This window comes from Triturus cristatus, chromosome 2_2 (genome assembly GCF_964204655.1).
Source record: "Triturus cristatus chromosome 2_2, aTriCri1.1, whole genome shotgun sequence".
Lineage (NCBI taxonomy): Eukaryota > Metazoa > Chordata > Amphibia > Caudata > Salamandridae > Triturus > Triturus cristatus.
Genome location: NC_140582.1, coordinates 457,683,416 through 457,705,149, shown reverse-complemented (window position 1 = coordinate 457,705,149; position 21,734 = coordinate 457,683,416). Strand labels below are relative to the sequence as shown.

Sequence of the window (21,734 nt, the reverse complement as noted above, 5' to 3'; positions counted from 1 at the left end):
TATGGCTCACTGTGCTAACTGGCGTGGATGCAGTTCCAGACCTCAGTATGAAGAGGTGGTGTTTCAGTACCAAGCGGTGAGTGAGCTGTTGAGTGCTTCTCTGAGCCCTCGAGCATTTGGTTAAACATTTACATCGACACGGTGCCCGGCCATGAGAGAAAGCAGCACCTCATCATGCTGAGGGGCTGAGGTCTGGAACTGCATCCATGTCAGTCAGCACAGTAAGCCATAAGGAAAAGTGTCTTACCTTAAGATTCCTGGAAACCTACTAAAGAATATTAATTGCATTTTTTTTTTAAACAATTTTTATTGTTTTCTTCCAACACAGTACAATACATCAACTGTTGATCACTTCATCGTTTTCCAGCATATAACAAGATCTCAAGTGGCTCAGCCCCCCACCTCCCAACAACACCCCCACGCATCCGCTCAACCCCGGCAGCCACACCCCATATGTGCGCCATAGAGTCTTGCACCTCAGTCCGCATCAAGGGTTTCATCATCAAGCGTTGGCGGTAGCTCACATATATCTCCTCGATGTTTGTTCCATGCCCCCCATACTTTAGACCATTTTTGAGGACACCCCCTCCCGATGTACACTGATCGCTCGGCTATCATAGCCCTATCCATGTCCCTCCCCCATACGGACAGCAGCGGCACCTCTCCCACCCCCCACTTCTGCGCTATGTTCCGCTTAGCTAGCACGATTCCCACTGTAGCCCAGCACTGAGCCTGCCGGCCAAGGTCGTTAGGTTGCCATACGTTTAACAGGCAGCGCCTGGGCTCCGGCACCAGTGACACACCCCCCGCCCGGGACAGCGTCCGCATCACCCGCCTCCAGTATTCTTGGATTTTGGGGCACTCCCAGATGGTATGATAGAAGGTACCCTCCTCCCTGCAGCCGCGTAGGCAGAATGGATGGGGTGCTCTTCCTATTTTGTGTAGCGTGTACCTGGTGTAATATGACCGATGCAAAATCCGGAGCTGTACCAATCGAAGCCTGGAAGGTATCCCCGCCTCCCGGGGGGACACCAGCGCCTCCCTCCACTCAGGGTCGTCAAATTCCCCTACATCACTGGACCACCTCTCCCGCAGGGTTCCCATAGGGTCTGGAAGATTATTTATCAGCTTCCGATACGTGAATGATGTGGCCCTCTGGGGCATATAATCTGTGAGTAGCCTGTCCTCCAGTGACGACGCTTCCGGAACTGTGGCACCAGGCTCCAAAGCGGAGAGTAGCGCGTGCTTAATTTGTGTGTATCGGAACCATTCCGAAGGCGCCAGCTCATATTGTTGCTGTAGGCGCGAGAAGGTGATCACCTCACCTTTATGCCACATGTCGCCCACTGTGGAGATCCCGATGTCGTCCCATTTATCAAAGCCCTTGCTATGCCTAAGTCTCCCGAGCCGTTTCGTATCCCACAAGGGCGTGAGTTGGGTCAAAACTCCTCTCCACCCCAGCCGGGCCTGGGCCGCATGCCATCCGGCGACTGTCTGCCTCAGAGGGCCAATGATGTCTGGGTTTAGCCTCCCATCGTACAAGGGCGATACCATACCCCTCGTGCCCAGTATGTCTCTGTCCGCTTTGAACGCCGGATCTGAGTGTGGGGCATGGAGCCAATAGTTGATGACCTTTAGCTGTGTCGCCCAGTAGTAAAGTTGGATGTCGGGAAGCGTTATCCCCCCGTCGTACCAGCCGCGGGTGAGTTTGGACTGTGCAGTACGCACCGGTCCGTTGTGCCACAGAAGACTAGTCACCTGCGCCGCAATTGAACGGAAGTACGCCGGTGGTACGTGGTACGGCGTATTTTCCAGCACGTAGATGAAGCGAGGCAGGGCCATCATCTTAAAGAGCGCCACCCTCCCCAGTAGGGTCAACGGCAGCGTCCCCCAGTGACGGACATCCCGTCGAAGACGGTCCAGTGGGGGCTGAAGATTCTTCTGATAGAATACAACCGGGTCCGCAGTGATGTGTATACCCGAATACTTAAATGATCCGTCCGCCACCCTGAGGGGACAATCCGCAGGTAATTGCGGTGGAGGGCCACACAGCACGTACATGACGGATTTGGACCAATTTATCGTGTACCCCGACGCCTCGCCAAAGACCCTGCATATATTTTTTTTTTTTTTTTTTTTTTAAAACCTTTATTTAGCACTGTGTACAAGACAAATACGGGCCTACAACCATCCGGCCGGCCTCGACACTTCTGATGCTTGATAGCAAAGTACGCGTCCACTCAGTGGCACGGCAGCACCTAAAAGCATACGACCTATGTTGCAAAATCCACGTGCACTGAGTGGCAGGAGACAGTAAGGTTAATTTTAAAAAGTTTTAAAGTTAAGGAGATACAGAGCTAGAACGGATCAGTGCACAGAACAGACGAACATACAATAAATGGGTAACATCCAACAGGAGAGTCAACTAACAGTGAACATATCTAAAATGGCGGCACGAAACTATAATACCAGGATATAGATACGCAGCGAAATGTGCCTCCCAGCCGCTACCCTCCTAACACCATTCCCCCCCACTGACCCTAGAAAAAGACGTAGGAAAAGGACAGAAGAAAGAAAAAGAAGGCCCATAGTAACAAAAAACGTATCGAAGAAGACCCCCCACCCTACACGCATGCCGAGGCTATGGCCTACCCCCCCCCTAGCTACGTGTCTGTCGCCCCATAGGAACCCGAAATATAGAATTAAGGAAGGAAGAAAGGAAAAAAGACCATAAAGCGGGGAGGAGCCCACCACACTGCCGAACTCCCGGGCTCCCGCGCCGCTCATACATCCTGCGCCATGTACAGAACAGTATCAAAAGACCCACGTAAACCCGGTGGTCCCGATTCAATGACACCCAGCACTTCAGCACTTCACAAGTCCTCCCCCCGGCAGAAGAAGGAAACAGGAGGCGAAATCGCAGCGACATGTAACAAAAACTGGTCATTAAAGACTACTCATCCAAAATTACAAAACGTGTATCAGTCCAGGGCCCCGTATGCCGATCCAACCAAAGCGACAACCGGCATGCCATCACCCCTGTCCGGACCGGCAGATATGATTCAGGCCCGTCCATTGCTGCGAGTCACCCTCCGCCAGGACAAAGAGACAAGATGGCCGCTCTCGAGGAAAGGGGACAATGAAGACGTATCGTACCACAGGGTCCCAAACGCAGCAGTAACATGCCACAGAGGCTCGAGCGATAGGTGCTTTCAGGGTAACATCTGGCAAGGGAAGCGAAAGGCTAGGTCTCAGCAGATAGTTCGTAGGCAGAGTCACAACGTTCAAAGTGAAGGGTGTCCCTGCAACTGTATCCGTGTCGATGGGTTGACGCGTTACATTGTAGCCAGGAGGACTCCGCACCACCAGCCCCCCACTCTGCGACATTGTTTCACCTCCAGGAGAAACCAGGGGCGGCGGGGGATCCTCCAGCCGGGAACGTCCCGTTGCAACCAGTGCCTCATCGATTCTCCGGGTCAGCGCCCGGCAAGTACTCTGCATTGCCACTTTTAACGCCACAAGGGCGGCCAATACATCCCCACAGGTCGGGTCCCTCTGTACCAAGCATCGGTCCGCACTATCCCGCTGTTCCTCCAATGCGGCAATCAGCTCCGGGGCACATGGGCGCGCAGACACTGCGAGTCCAGGGTCAGCCAGCGTCTCAGCAAGAAGAGCAGACGCCAATGTCATCTCCACTGCGGGCAATTAGTGACGGGACAAAATTGACTATGATCCGAGGATGTAGACACCGGAAAAGCGTCGTGCTCCACTCGGGAGCTGCACCGGGCGAGAGCGCCCCACGGCCACCGCGAGAACCGGCCGTTCGCCGCAGGAAGACGCTACAAAATGGAGTCCGCTCGCTTGTCTTCAGGGTGGCGGAGGAGAGCTCGCATTAGGGGGCTCCGACGTCGTCCACACCACTGCCGGCGCTCGGGGGAGTCCGACCCGGACGTAAGGGTCTGACTCCAGTCGCACGGCCAGCATTTCCTCCCCCGCGATCACCCGCAGTATTCCAGCTCAGCACCCCGTCCACATCCCTCGGCGTCCAGCGGCGGCCATCTACGCAGGGACCCGTGGGAGCGCCGGAGGTCGTAGTAGGCACCGAGTCAGCCACCAAACCCGCCGATAAAGGTGTCAGGAGAACGCCAGTCACTTCAATGCCGGTAATCCGCGGCGGCTGGGCGGCGCAGGTCAGGAGGATTAATCAGGACCCTGCATATATTGAGTAGCGTCAGGATGGAACGCCGCGGGGAGGTCAAATATAACAGGATATCATCTGCGTAGAGAGAAACCCTGTCCTCCCAGCCATCCGACCACCTGAGTCCCCTTATCGAGGGTTCCCAGCGTATCCACGCCGCCAGAGGTTCCAGCACAAGGGCAAACAGTAATGGCGACAGGGGGCAACCCTGGCGCGTGCCCCGTGACAGGGGGAAATCGTCGGACATATGCCCGTTGGCCGCAACATGAGCCACCGGCTTGGTGTACAGGAGTCGAATCCAGGCACAGAATTTGGGCCCAAATCCCAGATGGCGAAGGACTGCAAACAGGAAGGGCCATTCGACCATGTCGAACGCCATCTGCGTGTCCAAAGACAGAAGCACCGCTGGTTCTCCCACCCGACCCGTCCGGGCCAGCACGCCGTGCAGACGCCTCAGATTATGGGACGTACTTCTGCCGGGCATAAAGCCAGACTGGTCCGGATGTATAATGTTGGATAGGTGCAGTGTCAGCCTAGTCGCCAGCAGCTTGGCTAGAATCTTGGCCTCTGCATTAAGTAACGAAATGGGGCGGTAAGAAGTACACTCGCCCGCCGGCTTACCTGGCTTTGGGATGACCACAATAGTGGCTGTGTGCTGATCCGGCGGGAGTTCGCCTCGTCGCAAACTGTCGGAAAACATATTGAGCAGGTGAGGAGCAAGCGTCCCCATCAGCCTCTTATACAGCTCAACCGGGATACCATTTGGACCTGACGCCTTACCCGACTGAAGCGCTCCCACCGCAGCCTGTATTTCTTCTATTGTAAGATCGGCTTCCAGGGCCGTCATCGCAGTAGGGGCCAATCTGGGCATATCCAGATCCTTAACATACGTCAGCGCCTCCTCCTCTGACATGGAGGAAGCGGAAGAGTAGACCGCACAGAAGTGACCTGCCAGGGTGTTCACTATATCACGCGGGTCAGTCGTTACCTGATCCTCCCCGGAACCGAGCTGCGCTATCCACCTAGAACCGCCCTCCCTTTTATCCAACCATGCCAACAGCTTCCCTGTCTTGTCCCCAACATCGTAGATTCTGTGTCGCGTGGCCTCTAACCGTCGCCTGGTACAGTCCGCAAGGTGCTCCTTATATTTCACCTGCGCCACCTGCAATCCCCGGGAGGTCGCAGGCGACGGGTGTGCGGCTTGACGTGCCTCTGCCGCGGTAAGATCTGATTCTAGCGACTGCAGCTCAAGATGCTGCTCGCGCCTGTGCGCCGCAATGGAGGCGATCGCGTGTCCTCTCAGGACTGTTTTGTACGCTTCCCAGAGGACAGCCGGAGAGTCTACAGAAGAGGTGTTTTCTTGGAAATAGAGACTCGTAGCCTTCCCGAGTGCGTTGCAGATGGCGGGAACCTGGAGATAACCCGGGTGGATGGAAGGAATACGGCGTCTAGTCAGATGATAGTGCGTGTATTGTAGTAGTATCGGGGAGTGATCCGATATGCCCCTGGGCCTGATTTCCACCCTGTCTACATACTGGAGACTGCCCTGCGAACCCAGGAAGTAGTCTATTCTGGTCAAACTCTTATGCACCCCCGAATAATATGTGTACTGGTGTTGTGTTGGGTGGTGAAGCCTCCATATATCCGTCAGTCCAAGTGCCTCGAAGAAACTCCCGAGGCGAGATGTCCCCCCTCCACCAGCCCGATTAATTGCATTTTTTTATTTTTATTTTTTTTAATTCGAAACCGTTAGCACACAATAAAATACAAACAAGGGCCTACAACCACCAGGGCCGGCCGCCATAGAGCCCGAGGGCCCGCAGTGTAACGCCACACAATCCGTCGAACCATAGGCAAGGCGCCCGGCAGTTCGTAAGCACATATAACAGGCCGGGGCCATAGGCCAGGAGCAATTGAAAACAACAGTTTCAATTTGTATTAAATATAAAACACACTCAAGGCAATGAGAGTCCGAAGTAGCAGCGTGCTCTTCCCGGAACGGGGAATAACATATAGTGTCCAAAGCAGTTCCTGTCCGGAAGCTATAGAGGGGGGCAATGGGAAAACAAAACATGGAGCACACCGCAAGCCCTCCCGCGGAACGTGCGGCTAGGGGGTCAGCGCAATATCGACCTCTAATGGCAGAGGCGGGGTGCAGATACGTCCCCGATATAGATTCCACGGACCCCATACCCTAGTCCATTTCCCTGGCTTACCTCTCGCCACATACGCCGTCTTTTCCCTAAACATACACCAGTCCATATTCTCCTTCCATACATCAATCGTGGGCGGCCTCGGGGAGCCCCATAGCTGTGCAATGTTACGCTTAGCCACCATATACCCCAAGGTCACCCACTGTGTCTGTGCCGCATTACAAGCATTCGGTTCCCAGACATTCAACAAACACCTCCTAGCCTCTGGCAACAGGGCCACATGCGTGACCCCCTCCATTACGGTGTGGATACCGTTCCAGAATCGCACAACCTCCGATCATTCCCACAAGATATGAAGGAACGTGCCACGCTTACACAATCCATCCATCGAATAACCCATACGCAGCAAACCGGGCCCTGTGACATACACTCTATGGAGGATCTTCAGCTGTACAAACCGTAGGCGGGCCGGGATCGCCACCTCTTTCGGGGAGGCCACCGCCGATACCCAGTCCTCATCATCCAATTCCAAGCCATCGCCCGTCCACGCCTCCCTCAAACGGAGCAGCACGTCCGCACGATCGTTAATGAGTTTCTTATAAATCAGGGAAATAGTGCTGTCGGGCACATAGCCATCCAACACTCTATCCTCCAGTGGGGAATACTCGGGGATAGCAGTAGCATCCGGAAAGACCGAACAAAGTGCATGGTAGACTTGAGCATACCGGAAGTACTCTCTATCGTTTAATTTATATTCAATTTTAAGCATTTCGAACGTTTTGAAAGCTCCCTTCGCCCACAGATCACCCACCTTACATATACCAATCATATCCCATTTCTCAAAGCCTTTCGATCTCCACAAACAGCCCAACCGCCCAGAAGCATACAACGGCGTCGCCCGAGTCAAGCGATCCCTCCACCCCATCGCAGCATTCGCCACGTGCCACACGTGCACCGCCACCCGCGTGGGTCCCGTCAACCGCGTGTCCTGGGTCACCGAGTACAGCGCCCTATTATAGTCTCCACCCGGAAGCAGGAGTTTATCCATCTCAAAGGCCGGGTTTAAGGCAGGACCATATATCCCGTGGTTCACCGCCGCCAACTGAGACGCCCAGTAGTATCGTTTAATATCGGGGAGGGCGACCCCCCCATCATACCAAGGGAGCGTCAACTTGGCTAGAGCAATCCGCGGCCGCCCGTCCCAAAACAGTTGGCACTGAAGACCCTCCACCTCCCGGAAATAACGGGCCGGCACGACATCAAGAGTATTTTGCAAGGCATACAAGAAACGAGGCAGCGACATCATTTTAAACAATGCCGCCCGTCCGAGCGGCGAGAGCGGAAGTCGTCGCCATCTCGCTACGTCGGCCTTCAATCGCTGGAGGGGAAGCAGAAGGTTTCGCTCATAGCGAACCGCGGGGTCCAGTGAGATAAAGATTCCCAAATATTTGAACCCCAGGGTAACAATCTGAGCTGGGCAACCCCGCGGCAGCAGGGGGGCATCCCCCGAGAGGACGTAGACGCACGACTTGGCCCAGTTGATGACCAGGCCGGAGTTGCGGCCAAAAGAATTCAGCACGTCCACCAATACAATTAGCGACTGCCGGGGAGACGTGAGATACAGAAGGATATCATCCGCATAAAGGGAGACACGGTCTTCGAATTCCGGCGTCCATCTAATGCCTCGCAACGACGGCTCCCAACGCAACCAGGCGGCGAGAGGCTCCAAAGAAAGTGCAAAGAGAAGGGGTGGTAGCGGACACCCCTGCCGCGTACCTCTCCCCAGTGCGAAGGGAGCCGACACCCTACCATTCACTACCACCTGAGCCAGTGGGTCAGCGTATAGTAATTTTACCCAACCAATAAACTCCGGGCTGAACCCAAATTTCGCCAACACGGCCCAAATATATGGCCACTCCAAAGTGTCGAATGCCATAGTAGCATCCAAAGATGCCAAGATGGCCGGCTCACGTATGAATTCCGCTCTAGCAAGCACGCCGTGTAACCGCCTCAGATTTAGAGCGGTATTCCTATGGGGTATAAAACCAGACTGATCCTGATGAATCAAGTCGCCCACGACCCGAACCAGTCGGTTAGCCAACACTTTAGCCAGAATTTTGGGTTCTGCGTTCAACAGCAAAATGGGCCTATAGGAGGCGCAGCGATCTCGCGGCTTCCCCTCTTTGTGTATCACAACTATGCTGGCGAGGCGTTGGTCAGGGGGGAGGAAGCCCGCCGCACGTGCCGCCAAAAACATGTCTCGAAGATATGGTGCTATCTTATCGGTACGCAACTTGTAGAGTTCGATGGGAAGACCATTGGGACCCACCGCTTTACCCGAAGCAATCGAACAAGTGGCCAAAGCGATCTCATCTGACGACAACTTCGCCTCCATCAACACCGCGTCTGCCTCCGATAGGGTTGGCAATGCGATGTCTCTAAGCAGGCTATGGGAATCCTCCTCCGATCGCAACGAGACCGGAGAGTATACTCCGCGGAAATGAGCTGCGAAGCAGTTAACGATCTCAACCGGGTCAGTCACACGCACTCCATCACTCCTCTCCACAACGGGCACCACCCTGCTAGCTCTCTCCTTCCTATCCAACCAAGCGATCAGTTTTCCGGCCTTATCCCCCACATCATACAACCGCCCTTGCTGCTCTCTACTCATCTCTTTAGCCGCTTCCGTGACTAACGCTCTGTAATCTGACTGTTTGAGGCTGAGAACATGCAATTTCTCCTCAGTGACCCCACTCTCCAAGTCCTCCTCCATTACAGCTATTTCCGCTTCCAGGCGGACCACCTCCGCTCTCTCGCACTTCTTAGTATGGGAGATAAGGGACAAGGCCTGCCCCCTGACCACCACCACCTTATAAGCCTCCCATAGGGAGACGGCCGACGACACCGACCCCACGTTATCAGTAAAGTAGTGATCAGTGGACTTGACCAACTCCGCGCGGATCTTAGGGTTACGGAGATACCAGGTGTTAATGGGTGCCACTCTCCCCTCTGCCCCAGAGACTACCCTCAGCTGCAACCATAGAGGGGAATGGTCAGAGATACCTCGGGCTAAATGACGCACCTCCCCAATCATTCCAGCTTGGGTCGCCGGCATAAGCATATAGTCAAGTCTCGAGAGACTCCCATGGGCCCCCGAGTGAAAGGTGTATTGCGCCTGTCCCGGATGCATCAATCTCCAGCAATCTACAAGTCCCAAAGTGTCCAAAAAACCACCCAACCAGGCCTGAGCCCTAGGGAGATCCCCGGGAGATTAATTGCATTTTTAATTTCAACTATATGGAGCATGGAACCCACCCAGGGTATTGTACTTATTGCTTTGAGGACTACAAGTCCCATCGGGCTGTTAGAAAGGGAGACGCACTCAGCGAGCCCCACGAGGGGTAACTATCCAATAAAAACATGCTTCTTAATTGAAAAGAAGAAAGCATCCACCACGCCATTTGGTTGTGAATTGCCTTTGAAAAAGCGGCGTTGAAGCCGCGAAACGCATCAGGCATGATAAAAGAAACCGGGACTGCAAGGCAAGCTGATCTTGAGCACCAAACGCAAGCTGTTGAGTGCTTCTCTGAGCCCTCGGGCATTTGGATATATATATATATATATATATATATATATATATATATATATATATATATATATCTCTATCAGAGTTTGGAGTTGTCTATTGGATTGTCTTTTTCTAACTGTGGGTTCACAAGTCCATTCCAGCCAGTAGGTTATTCAGTAATGGCATCAACGGGGATTACAATAGCTGCCAAAATAAGAACACACCCAAACAGTGCAGTCCAACCTATTTATTCCTCTTTTAGGTCAAATAGGGGTTTTCAGGAAAACTGTGGGATCAGCGCCTCCAGACCCTTTTCCAGGTCATATGGTGTTACTTGTCTAAGATAGTGGAACCAGTGGTGTGCTTGAGCTTTGAAATTTGAGGCCACAAACCCCTCCTTCTCTCAGCCCAAAAGAGTTTCCAGTTAATTCTAGCGGTCTTATCCCTCTAAGCTAGCTTCACCATTAATTTAGTGGTGTAAAGAAGCTGTGATTTAATGGGATTGATAGGCTCTAGAAACAATAAAGTAGTTTAGGAAGGACTGTCATTTTCCTTATACCAATTCGCCCAGTCATTGATATTAGCAGCCTGTTCCATTTGTTAATATTAGCAGCTATCTTTTCCATGTACACTCCATAGTTAGCATGATGCAATGTGTCTATATCAGTGGTACCGTACACCCAAATTTCTAACCGGGTCCAAACTCCACTGAATGGCGTATTCCAATGGAACAGCATTGATGCTCTCAGTCAAAGGAATCATAATGGATTTGTCCCATTTTATAGTAAGTCCAGACTATCTGCCATATGCTTATATTTCTCTGATAGGATTGAGTGTGACTACGGGATTTCTGACTGAGTGTGATGTAATCTGCTTAGAGCTTTAATAGTATTCTTTACTTACCAAACATAATAACCCTTTGCCATGAAATTCCCGTAGTAAGCTTGCTAGGGCCTTTACAGAAAAAGCAAGCAGTATTTGCAACAGTGGGCAACCCTGCCATGTGCCCTGCTTAATGGTTATTTGTTCAGACAACCTCTCATTCACCCTCACGATGCTATAGATTGATTATATAGTATCCGGACCCACCTCACCAAGGCTTGACCAAGTCCCATCCAGAGTGGTGAAGAGGCATGGCCATGTGATGGAACCTAAATCCTTGGCAGTATCTATAAATACTGCTGCATCCTTAATGTCTGGGTCTATTTGTTTATTTGGAAATATTGTCCATAAAAACAGATTGGTCCGCTAGCACCAAACCATGCAGAAGGTGAATCAATCTGACTGCGTCTTTTCTGCAAGAATTTTATTGTCCATATTAATAATCAACAAGGGGCAATATGACCCACACTTATTAGGAGATTTATCAAGTTTCAGGAGCATTTCCACAACAGCCTCTCTCATCCACGGTGACAAGCAACCTCTAACAACTCCTCTTCTTAAACCTTTAGCAGCACAGTTGCAAGCTTTTCAGTATATTCCTTGTAGAATTCACTTGTGAAGCCTTCACTACTGGGTGCCTTATTGTTTTTTAAGTCCTTGATGGTCCTTCGAACCTCTGCTAATGTAATTAGGGATTATAATCATTCCCATTCAGTACTCTCCACCTACTTCAATGATGATTTTGCCAAATACTGGTTTATCTCACAGTGCTATGGGCATCTCTCGTATCATATGAGTCCGTTTGGCATTGCATCAACACTTGCATAATTGTTTCTGGTTGATAGTATGTGGTCCTGTCGTCGAAATATATCAAGACCACTTTCAACGTTGCCCACCGTGGTCTAGTGAGTTTCGCTAATGTGTGTCCCGGTTTATCTCCCTCATCATATATGCGTGCATCAGCCTACTTGCTTAGGAATTTAATTTCCATGTCTTCTTTGTCTCTGTACTCTTGTAGTTTCATATGCATGTCTCACAAAGCATCTGCAGTGTCCTGTGCTCAGTGTATGGATTCCAAATGTTTAAGTGTTCCTCCAATTTTTCTAAATCACTACAGACTTCAGTATGCCATATCCCTTGGCTATACATCCCACCTCATTACCTCCTTACAAGCCTCCCAGATTACCTCATGAGTCTACCAAGCCAGTGTTAGCGTCAAAGTATCCTGTCTAATATCCTCATTAAAGACACTATCCAACAGCATAGTGGAGTGGAAGTGCTGCAGTCTGTGTCTGGTCAGATAGTGTCATGTTAATGTTCGAGCAAGTGATGTGCGTGCAAGGTATTGTATGTTACAAGTCCAGTTAGTCACATTTCTCGTGCCAAGCCAGTAGTTTAGCCTGAAAGCTGAATTATGGGCTGACATGTGACACTTGTAGTCTCTTTCCCCCGATATTGAAATCTCTAAATGTCCACCAGATCGTGCAGCTGCAAGATTGTGGGTAGTGCCTCCCGCGCTCTGGGAGTGGATCCTATCTCAGTAGCCTGTGTATCAAGAGTCAGATGCATCATCACATTATGATCTCCGACCCAAATCAGAGCTGCTGATTCCAACGGCATACTTTTAGTGATTATTGAATCAAAGAAGTCAGGATCATCCTAATTCGGGCTGTATGAGTTTAATAAGACTACGTTCGCAATTTGAAGTCTCCCCTACAGTATCAAATACCATCCCACTGGGTCCACAATTTCTTTTAAATGAGCGCATGGCACTCCTCTACAAATGAACACCGACACTCGCCTAGGATATGCAGAGTACAATTTACCTATGGGAGCTCCCGCTTTTAGCTTCATTTAGCTCCCAGTCCCGAAAAAGATGTCTCCTGTAAGTATAGTTTGTTGACTGTATTGTAATTAGCGTATGGTAATATTTTGGTGGGATTGTTAAGCCCTCGTACATTCCACATCATGAGCTTTATTTTGAGCTCGGTATTGGTAACCCTATGTGTACCCTGCATTTGTCGCTCCACAGAAGAAGCGTATGTCTTCCCCTCCAGTTTTTAAGTATTCATTCAGTGACCACACATTGAACTTTGACCATAAACCCCCGTCCCCACCCTCCTACACTGAACCTCAACATTTCAGTGGATTGTTCCATACCCCAACTAACAAATCTCACTATTGCACCCAGAAATTCCTCATATGTATGCAAAACAGTCAGCCTAGGCAAGTGGAATGCAACCAGAAAAAATCATGCTGCAATAATGCTTAGTTACAAATTTGTGACAAAACTGACGTTCACCCCCCCACCCAACAATTCTAGTGCTAGAATGTGTGCTTATCAGTAGAAATGCACACAACTTGTGCCTCAGCATTGTCTATGCATTCACCAAAATGTATCATATCAGTGGTGTCCAAGTCACAGTCTTACTACCTCCAATGCTATTGCGTCAGCATTGCCACCACATAGTTTGTGTCTTTGATCACCAAAAACACCCTGATTGCTATCATTATAACCGTGTCCGCCTGGAAATTGTTTACCTCGTATTCCAGTGTATCCAGTTTGTTGCAAGCGAGATTCAGAGGCTCTGTGTTTGTTCCCTTTTTTCTGCACCGACTTATTCAGGAACTCTGCTGCCTGGTGGTCCATGATCATGTTGTTTTTCCCTGCCCATGTGAATATCAGCTATACTGGGTACATCATTGCATATTGGATATCCAGTTCTTGAAACATTTTCCTAACCTATTGGATTCTGCAAGGTACTTCCTGCACCACAAGTGTGAATCAATATTTTGAAGCCAGCATCTGTGAGATCTCTTTGTTCTCTAACCAACTGAAGTATTGTGTTCTGTTCTCGATACTACTGCAGCTTGGGAAGATTAGAGCGCAGCAGGGCACCTGGTATCGACCACGGGCAAGGAAACGATGCGCTTTCACAACCATATACATGCTGGGTAAATTCTCCAATTCCAAACAGCATAGCTAGCATGTTTTTGATGTAGTACTCCATTTTGCCATCCTCACTTGCCTCTGGAATGCCAAGGATGCAGAGATTACAATTACGAAATCAGACCTTCAAGTCTTCATTGTGCAGTTTTAGACGTTCTATGTCACCCGTCATCTCTTTTTGTGCCTTATACAGTTTATTGGCATCTCCCTTCATGTCCGATATGCCTTTATTCTGCCCTATCAGTACAGGCATTGTGCTTATCAAGCTGCTTCATCATGCCCAGCCTGTGCATGAGGGCATCAACCTTGCCATCGATGGACATCAAGCTATTGCGCATCTCAACCATCAGGGTCTCTTTATCCAGCTCAGCACAGTCCACAGCTGCTACCTCTAGATCATTGTGGGTGCTCCATTCCCACCCTTCGCCTTCAACCTGATGACTTTCTTGGATTCAAACTTGGTCGTGTTTGCCTGTTGTCCAATTTCCGCATGATGGAGAGACATGTGGCTAGAGGCTCCTAAAGCGGGTAATTGGTACAAGGGAAGGAGCGCCTGGTAAAGGGCTCCCAAAAGCACTGCTCATATTGTTTTAACGCTTCTTAAATTGTACTAACGCTGTCTGTACTACATACTGGCTCGCTCTGCTGCCCATTATCAGTAACAGTTGGCTCTTCTTAAACCCACAGCCTTGGAAATCGCCACTTTTATTGTATTTTAAAATCACTCACCGGTTGTTTGCATAAACTGTACCCCACACGTGCACCAGGTCTGCGTCTTCCCCGGTCCACCACGGATTGTTCCGGTTGATTGGAGGGAAGGATAACGCAGACCGGAAGTGCCTCATCGCAACTGAGCCGGTGAGCGGTCTAGTTGTTAGAGCACCTGCATAAAACACGATGCTCGCCCCGACGCGCAGCGGACGCGCTAGAGGCTCCTAAAGCGGGTAATTGGTACAAGGGAAGGAGCGCCTGGTAAAGGGCTCCCGAAAGCACTGCTCATATTGTTTTAACACTTCTTAAATTGTACTAACGCTGTCTGTACTACATACTGGCTCTCTCTGCTGCCCATTATCAGTTGACTGTTCTTAAACCCACAGCCTTGGAAATCGCCGCTTTTATTGTATTTGAAAATCACTCACCGGTTGTTTGCATAAACTGTACCCCACACGTGCACCAGGTCTGCGTCTTCCCCGGTCCACCACGGATTGTTCCGGTTGAGTGGAGGGAAGGATAACGCAGACCGGAAGTGCCTCATCGCAACTGAGCCGGTTAGCGGTCTAGTTGTTAGAGCACCTGCATAAAACACAATGCTCGCCCGACGCGCAACGGGCGCGCCGCTGGCGCGCCTAAGGCAAGCCCGTCTGCGCCATACCGGGCCCAAGGCCAGGAAGACTGGCTCCTACGCACTCAGCCCACCTACGCTACTCTAGGGAACAATTATTCCACCTAATGCAACCTCCAAATTCACCATGCCTTCACTCAGTTTCCATTGAGAAACTGCAAAACACATGTACCCACTGTCATTACGATCTTTCACCATTAGGATTGCATGACCCAGACGGGAACCCATTTAGCATGGCCCTAATGAACTGCAGATCTCTGCCTAAACACTCCCTGGAAATCTCCATCCTCCTACAGGACACAAAAACTGAGGTGCTATTCCTCACAGAGACCTGGCTTTCCCCAAGTTCTGACCCTGATGTGGTACAGGCTCTCCCTCCGGGATACCTGATCCAACGCCGTGACAGAATAAGTGGCAAGGGTGGCGGAATAGCAATCATCTACAAAGAACATCTAATATGCCGCATTCTGGACAGCCCCCTTCTAGATTGTGAAAGCGCCCACTTCATCATTGAACTCTCCCCCTCTAGATCCTTCTCCGGCATCCTCCTTTACCGCCCCCCAGGAGCACTGGGACAATTCTGCAGCTCGCTACTAGAAACCACACTCTCCCTGGCTAGCTCTTCATCCAACTTCAATCTTCTTGGAGACTTCAATCTGCGCTTTGACAACTCACAAGATAAAGTAGCCAACGAACTAACACTTGATCTTGCAGCTTTCGAACTCCACCTTAAGATCCATCAAGCCACACACACTAAAGGCCTCCTCTTAGACCCTATCTTCTCAAACATAAAATAACTCAAAGGGTTGGAGCCTGTCCCCATGCCCTGGTCTGATCACTTCTTAATACCCTTCATCTGGCACCCACTCACTGAGGGCCCCCAGACGTCAATCACACGCACCCTAGAACGCCCCTGGCCCAAACTAAGCTTAAAGGACTGGTCGCACGAACTAGAACTAACCATACCCTCTTATGAACCAGACCCCATAGTAGCAAACGAGAGATTTGCCTCATGGGTCGAGAACGCACTGGACAAAGTACTACCCAGAAAAATCCTACTAAAAAAAAGTAGGTTGAATAAATCTCCCTGGTTCACCCTGGAACTCCGCGAACTAAAACAACAATGCAAGAGATTAGAAAGAGCATGGAGGAAAGACTTCTCCAGTCAAAAAAAAAAAAGAATATAGAGCCTCCATTAGTTCTTACAAAACTGCTCTCAAAACAACACAGGCTACATTCTATGAAGAGCAAATACGATCCTCCTCCAACTCCTCCAGGGAACATTTCGGATAGTTAAAAAACTTCTGAAAGTCCCAGATCCTCCCCCAACCCCTGACCCCTCCGGCTCTCGATGTAAGGAATTGGCAAAATTCTTCTCCACTAAAATTCATAATATCTTGAAGTCCCTCACACCCAACAATAATGATCTATACCCAGAACCACACTCGCATGAACCCCAGAACTCCGACCACTGTCTAGACTCATTCACCAAGACCCCATAGTAGCAAACGAGAGATTTGCCTCATGGGTCAAGAACGCACTGGACAAAGTGCTACCCAGAAAAATCCTACAAAAAAAAAGTAGGTCGAATAAATCTCCCTGGTTCACCCCGGAACTCCGCGAACTAAAACAACAATGCAAGAGATTAGAAAGAGCATGGAGGAAAGACTTCTCCAGTCAAAAAAAAAAGAATATAGAACCTCCATTATTTCTTACAAAACTGCTCTCAAAACAACACAGGCTACATTCTATGAAGAGCAAATACGATCCTCCTCCAACTCCTCCAGGGAAACATTTCGGATAGTTAAAAAACTTCTGAAAGTCCCAGATCCTCCCCCAACCCCTCACCCCTCCGGCTCTCGATGCAAGGAATTGGCAGAATTCTTCTCCACTAAAATTCATAATATCTTGAAGTCCCTCCCACCCAACAATAATGATCTATACCCAGAACCACACTCGCGTGAACCCCAGAACTCCGACCACTGTCTAGACTCATTCACCCTTTTAACAGAGGAACTTTTCTCCCCCTTACTGGAGTCACTTAAGAGCGGTTCTCCACTCGATCCAGCACCATTCACCATCCTGAAGTCAGCTGCACCTGCCATCAATGCCCCCATCATCAACCTGATCAATGCCTCACTAACTAGGGGCACTGTCCCCCCGAACTGGAAGATGGCCATGGTAAAGGCCCTGCTAAAAAACCCCACCTAGATCCATCCGAGATGAGCAATTACCGTCCCATCTCCCTACTACCAGGAACTAGTAAGTTGGCAGAAAAATTTGTCAATCATCAACTCTCTACCTACCTCGAGTCCGGTGGACTACTCCACTCTTCCCAGACGGGCCTCCGCCCTGGTCAGGGCACGGAAACCGCTCTAATTGCAGTGGTGGAGGAGGCAAGAAAGATTCTCGACTCGGGAGGATCTGCAGCCGTTATCCTCCTGGATCTAAGTGCAGCCTTCGACACGGTGAACCACTCCACATTGGTACACCGTCTCAACAAGGCAGGAGTAACAGGCTCGGCCCTTTCCCGGCTCAAATCGTTCCTGGAAAAGAGATCCTTCCAGGTATTCGAGGGAACCACTCGCTCTCAACCCATCCTGCTCCATTGCGGGTCCCCCAGGGCTCGTCCCTTAGCCCCACTCTTTTTAATGTGTATATGTCCCCACTGGAGGATATAGTTGCACCCTTTGGAATCAAACTAGTTACCTACGCAGATGACACCCAGCTAATTGTGACTCTTAATCAGGCAGAGCAACCTTCAGTGGACTTGTGCTCTTGCCTCAAAGAAGTCACTAGCTGGATGAACAGGTCACACCTGAAACTTAACGGCGAAAAAACAGAGCTATTACTGCTAGGCAACCAGTCTAACTTCATCCCCAAATTAATGTGGCCAATTTGTATGGGACCAGCACCCACCCCTAAAAAAGAGATAAAAAGCCTGGGCATCTGGCTCGACCAGGACCTCACTTTCCAATCCCAAGCAAGGAAAACTGCTGGAATATGCTTTGGCTTGCTCCGAACTGCACGGAAAATTCTCCCCCTCCTACCCTGCCACTCAAAAAAACTCCTTATTCAGGGGCTTATCCTCTCCAGACTGGACTACGGTAATGCCCTTTATCTTGGCGCCCCCAAAACTGTCATCTCCAAGCTCCAGGGAGTCCAGAACTCGGCGGCAAGACTTCTCACGGGCACAAATAATCGGTGCTCAGCTAAGCCCGCCTTAAAATCTCTTCATTGGCTCCCGATTCAGGAAAGAATCAACTTTAAGGCCCTCTGTATCACCCATAGAATTTTCCAGGATAAGGGCCCCACTATTCTAAGGAACCTGATCAAACCATACAACGCCAATCGCAGGCTACGCTCCGACGACCTTCACCTGGCAGATACTCCAAGAATAAAGAAATCCCGGAGAAGGGGGCCGACTCTTTTCCTACAACTCCTCCAGGCTCTGGAACTCTTTACCCCTGACCATACGCAGACAAACCAACATCCTTGCTTTCCGCAAACAACTGAAAACCTGGCTTTACCCGTAACTCCACCAACTCTCTAGCCTCCTCGCAGCGCTGGGATGCCTCCGGGTAGCCATGCGCTATATAAATATTATTCCATTCCATTCCATTCCACATGTGGCTAGCTACAGTCAACACAAATCTGTCTGCGCCTAAGCTCCCACAGTCTAGGGTTATGCCGACTAAGAGTGTTGGGGTTGTCAGCAGTCAAACCTCCCCCTGCCACTCTGTAGGGCAGGAGTCAAGCAGTGGGGTCCCACGTGCCCCTCATGCTCAGTAGCAGAGTTATGGTCTCAGGGGTGTGGGTTTCACAGAATAATGCATTTGTGCGATTCTCAGCAAGCACATCCAGCAACAGGCCTCATAGTGCTATACCGTAAGTCAGGAATCAGGCACAGTCTTTTCATCCAGGGCCATCTCTCACTGTCAGTGTTCAATATGAGACAGACTTTCCATTCAGCACAAATTCTCATTTGTTTAGTGGTTGGGGTTTACTGACCAGGTGCAGGGATCACGGCCTGTTCATTGTCCACATCGCCAACGGTGATCACTTGGCTTAGCCGTTCCAGAGGCCCACCCGAAGCTCCAGTGAGTCGCTCGCGCAGCAAGGCAACCATGCCAACCTCCTTGGGTGTCTTCGGGTCTCCCGGCTGTGAGGCCTCTAGGCCACGGCCCCAGGTACACTTCCTCTGGTCTGTATTGCAGTCCCCATGCTTAGTGCATGGCCCGGGTGACCAATTTCAGTGCCACAGGGCTTCTGTCACCCTCCTTCTATCCATGCGACACCCCCGGCGGTTTTTAATAAGAGATTTCAAGCAAGTTTCTAGCTCAATGCAGGAGCTCCCTCAAACCATAGCCATCTTGGTGCAGCCTGTATGGTGCCCCTTCACCCCAAAACTGCTGGTAAACTTTCCAGCGGGACCAACCTGATCCCTGTAGCCGACCAGTGCTCCATTGCGGTCGGCTTTAACTATTGGCTTTGACCCGGCCTAGTGTGCCAGATAACCCGGTTGGCGCTTTGCTGCTTTTAGTGCTGGAATTATATAAAATTCCCAAAAATGCTAGCTTGGGTTCCCACATCCTATTTTTGTCATTTTGGTTTCTATCTGTTCATTAAAGTGTTCTCTATTGTTATAAATTGGAGTGGAATTTTTATTGTGTTGTGTTTTATAATTTGTTAGCTGTTAGCACTGATAAATACTTTAACTCATTTTTTTAAGTTAAGCCTGTCTGGTCTGTGCTACAGCTGCCAAGTTTTCAGGATTAAATTATTGAGACTTAACTGGATCTGATACAGAATTATGGCATTATTACTTGGTGAGGAACCATAATTACCTCTAACTAATAATTCATTTTCTCTTAACAAGAACTTAATTTTCATTCTTTGCTACCCGTTTTTAGATCGTAAAAGACATATTATGGGCCTACCAAGAACATACAGGGGCTTAAGTCCACCCATTGCTTAACAGTGGTTGGCTTTACTATCACTCATATTTGCTTGTTTTCTATTGGATGGCTTTCCTTGTTTCAGCCTGGCTATCTTGTGTTTGTCCCTCTCCTTGTTTTGATTTTAATCTGTTTTATGAAGTTTTAAACAAGGTTAAGTCGATTTCTTACCAGGATAAGATACATTTCCATTGATGCACAAATACAGCATGTGAAACATTAGCAAATCCTGATATGTTACAGAGTGCATGTTACATTATAGTGTCCCATTTAGCAGAAAAGCAGGCATTAGTAGTTCAACATTAACAGTATGTGTATTGTAATGCATTATGAAACCGGCAGGATGATCATAAAGGGCCAGCTATAGGACCAGCATCAAAGATGACAGAGGAACAATTAATTCCAATATCCAGTAAGACAATAAACTAGCCCAAACTAGAGTCCCCATGCCCCCCCTGCTCCACCCAATTACCTGTGACTGCCAATGACCCACATGATTCTGCAGATCTACCTACTGTGTACGAATCCTGCTGCGGGTGAGCTAGGTAAGGCCAGTCATCTCACTACATGTCCAGTGTGAAATGTCATTTCATGTCTCTGCCTCCTCATCGCCTTCCATCAATGCAGCGTCTAGGGGATGTTCTTCATTTTGAAAATCATTCAATATGGCATCTCATTTGGCAGCTATGCGGTACTTACGCAGCCCTAAAGTGTTCCCATGCGCTCTCGGCCTTGGCCCATACCAAGAGTGACTGCTGCCAGGTCGCTAGCGGAGGGGTCTCAGGTGATTTCTATTGCCACGTAATAATTTGTTTAACTGTCAGCATTCCCAACTCAAGGAAGCAGGAGGTGACTGTGCCTCTTTCCTCCATGAAAGAGACCCAGAATACATATTTATTATTATTATTATTATTATTATGTGTTCTTATATAGCGCTCAACTTACCCTTGGGCATCTTGGCGCTTGCATTGGGAACCCGTCCTGGTTTTTCCCTGTGAGATAGCCCGTACTGGGCATCCCCAAGGTGAAAGCCAGGCATCCCGCCACGGGGGGCCGTTGTGGAGATTAAGCAAGCTTGTTGCCCAGAGCTGCATAGTGTGAACTCGTGCTTAGAGTGGGCACCAAAGCGAGAATTATCAAGTCCGTGGACAATTGGGCTCCGGACCCTGCCGCATCGGGAATTGAACCCTGGTCCCGGGTCTGACCTCTGCTTCAGGGTATGCCTCCTCTAACCAGTGAGCTATATTTCCTATGTACGTTATGTTGGGCTTCCTGTGCAGGTGGACAGCTATTCGTGACCCCTCTCCAGTAAGTGTAATCAAGTGGGCAAGTCCATGGCATATGGACTAGGTCGACGTCGAGCAGGAGATATCTTGGACATTTGGCATCAATGCGATTAAAGTAGCGGTTTATTTTAGCAGGGGTATGGTAGGCCCTGTATAAAATGTAAAATTGGATGAGGCGGAAGCGAGTGCTTTGGGGGACACTGATCAGACTTTCTAAAATGGCAGCCCACTCCTTGTCTGTACAAGGACCGGTTAAGTCTCCCTCCCAGTAGTGCCGCTGTGGTAGGAGCTGTATTGCCGTGTGGGAGTATATCGAGTCACAAACCAGTGTGTGAGTTGCCTGCCTGGTCTCATGACGTGCAGGTATTGTATGGTGAAATGTGTTATGGGGGGGTCC

The 21,734-nt window shown here is 49.9% G+C and overlaps 1 protein-coding gene across 2 annotated transcripts in view; it reads left to right on the top strand.

The window, feature by feature from the left end:
- AFG2A (AAA ATPase AFG2A) overlaps positions 1–21,734 on the top strand; it is a 1,612,935-nt gene that overhangs the window by 596,367 nt on the left and 994,834 nt on the right. The window lies entirely within an intron of this gene.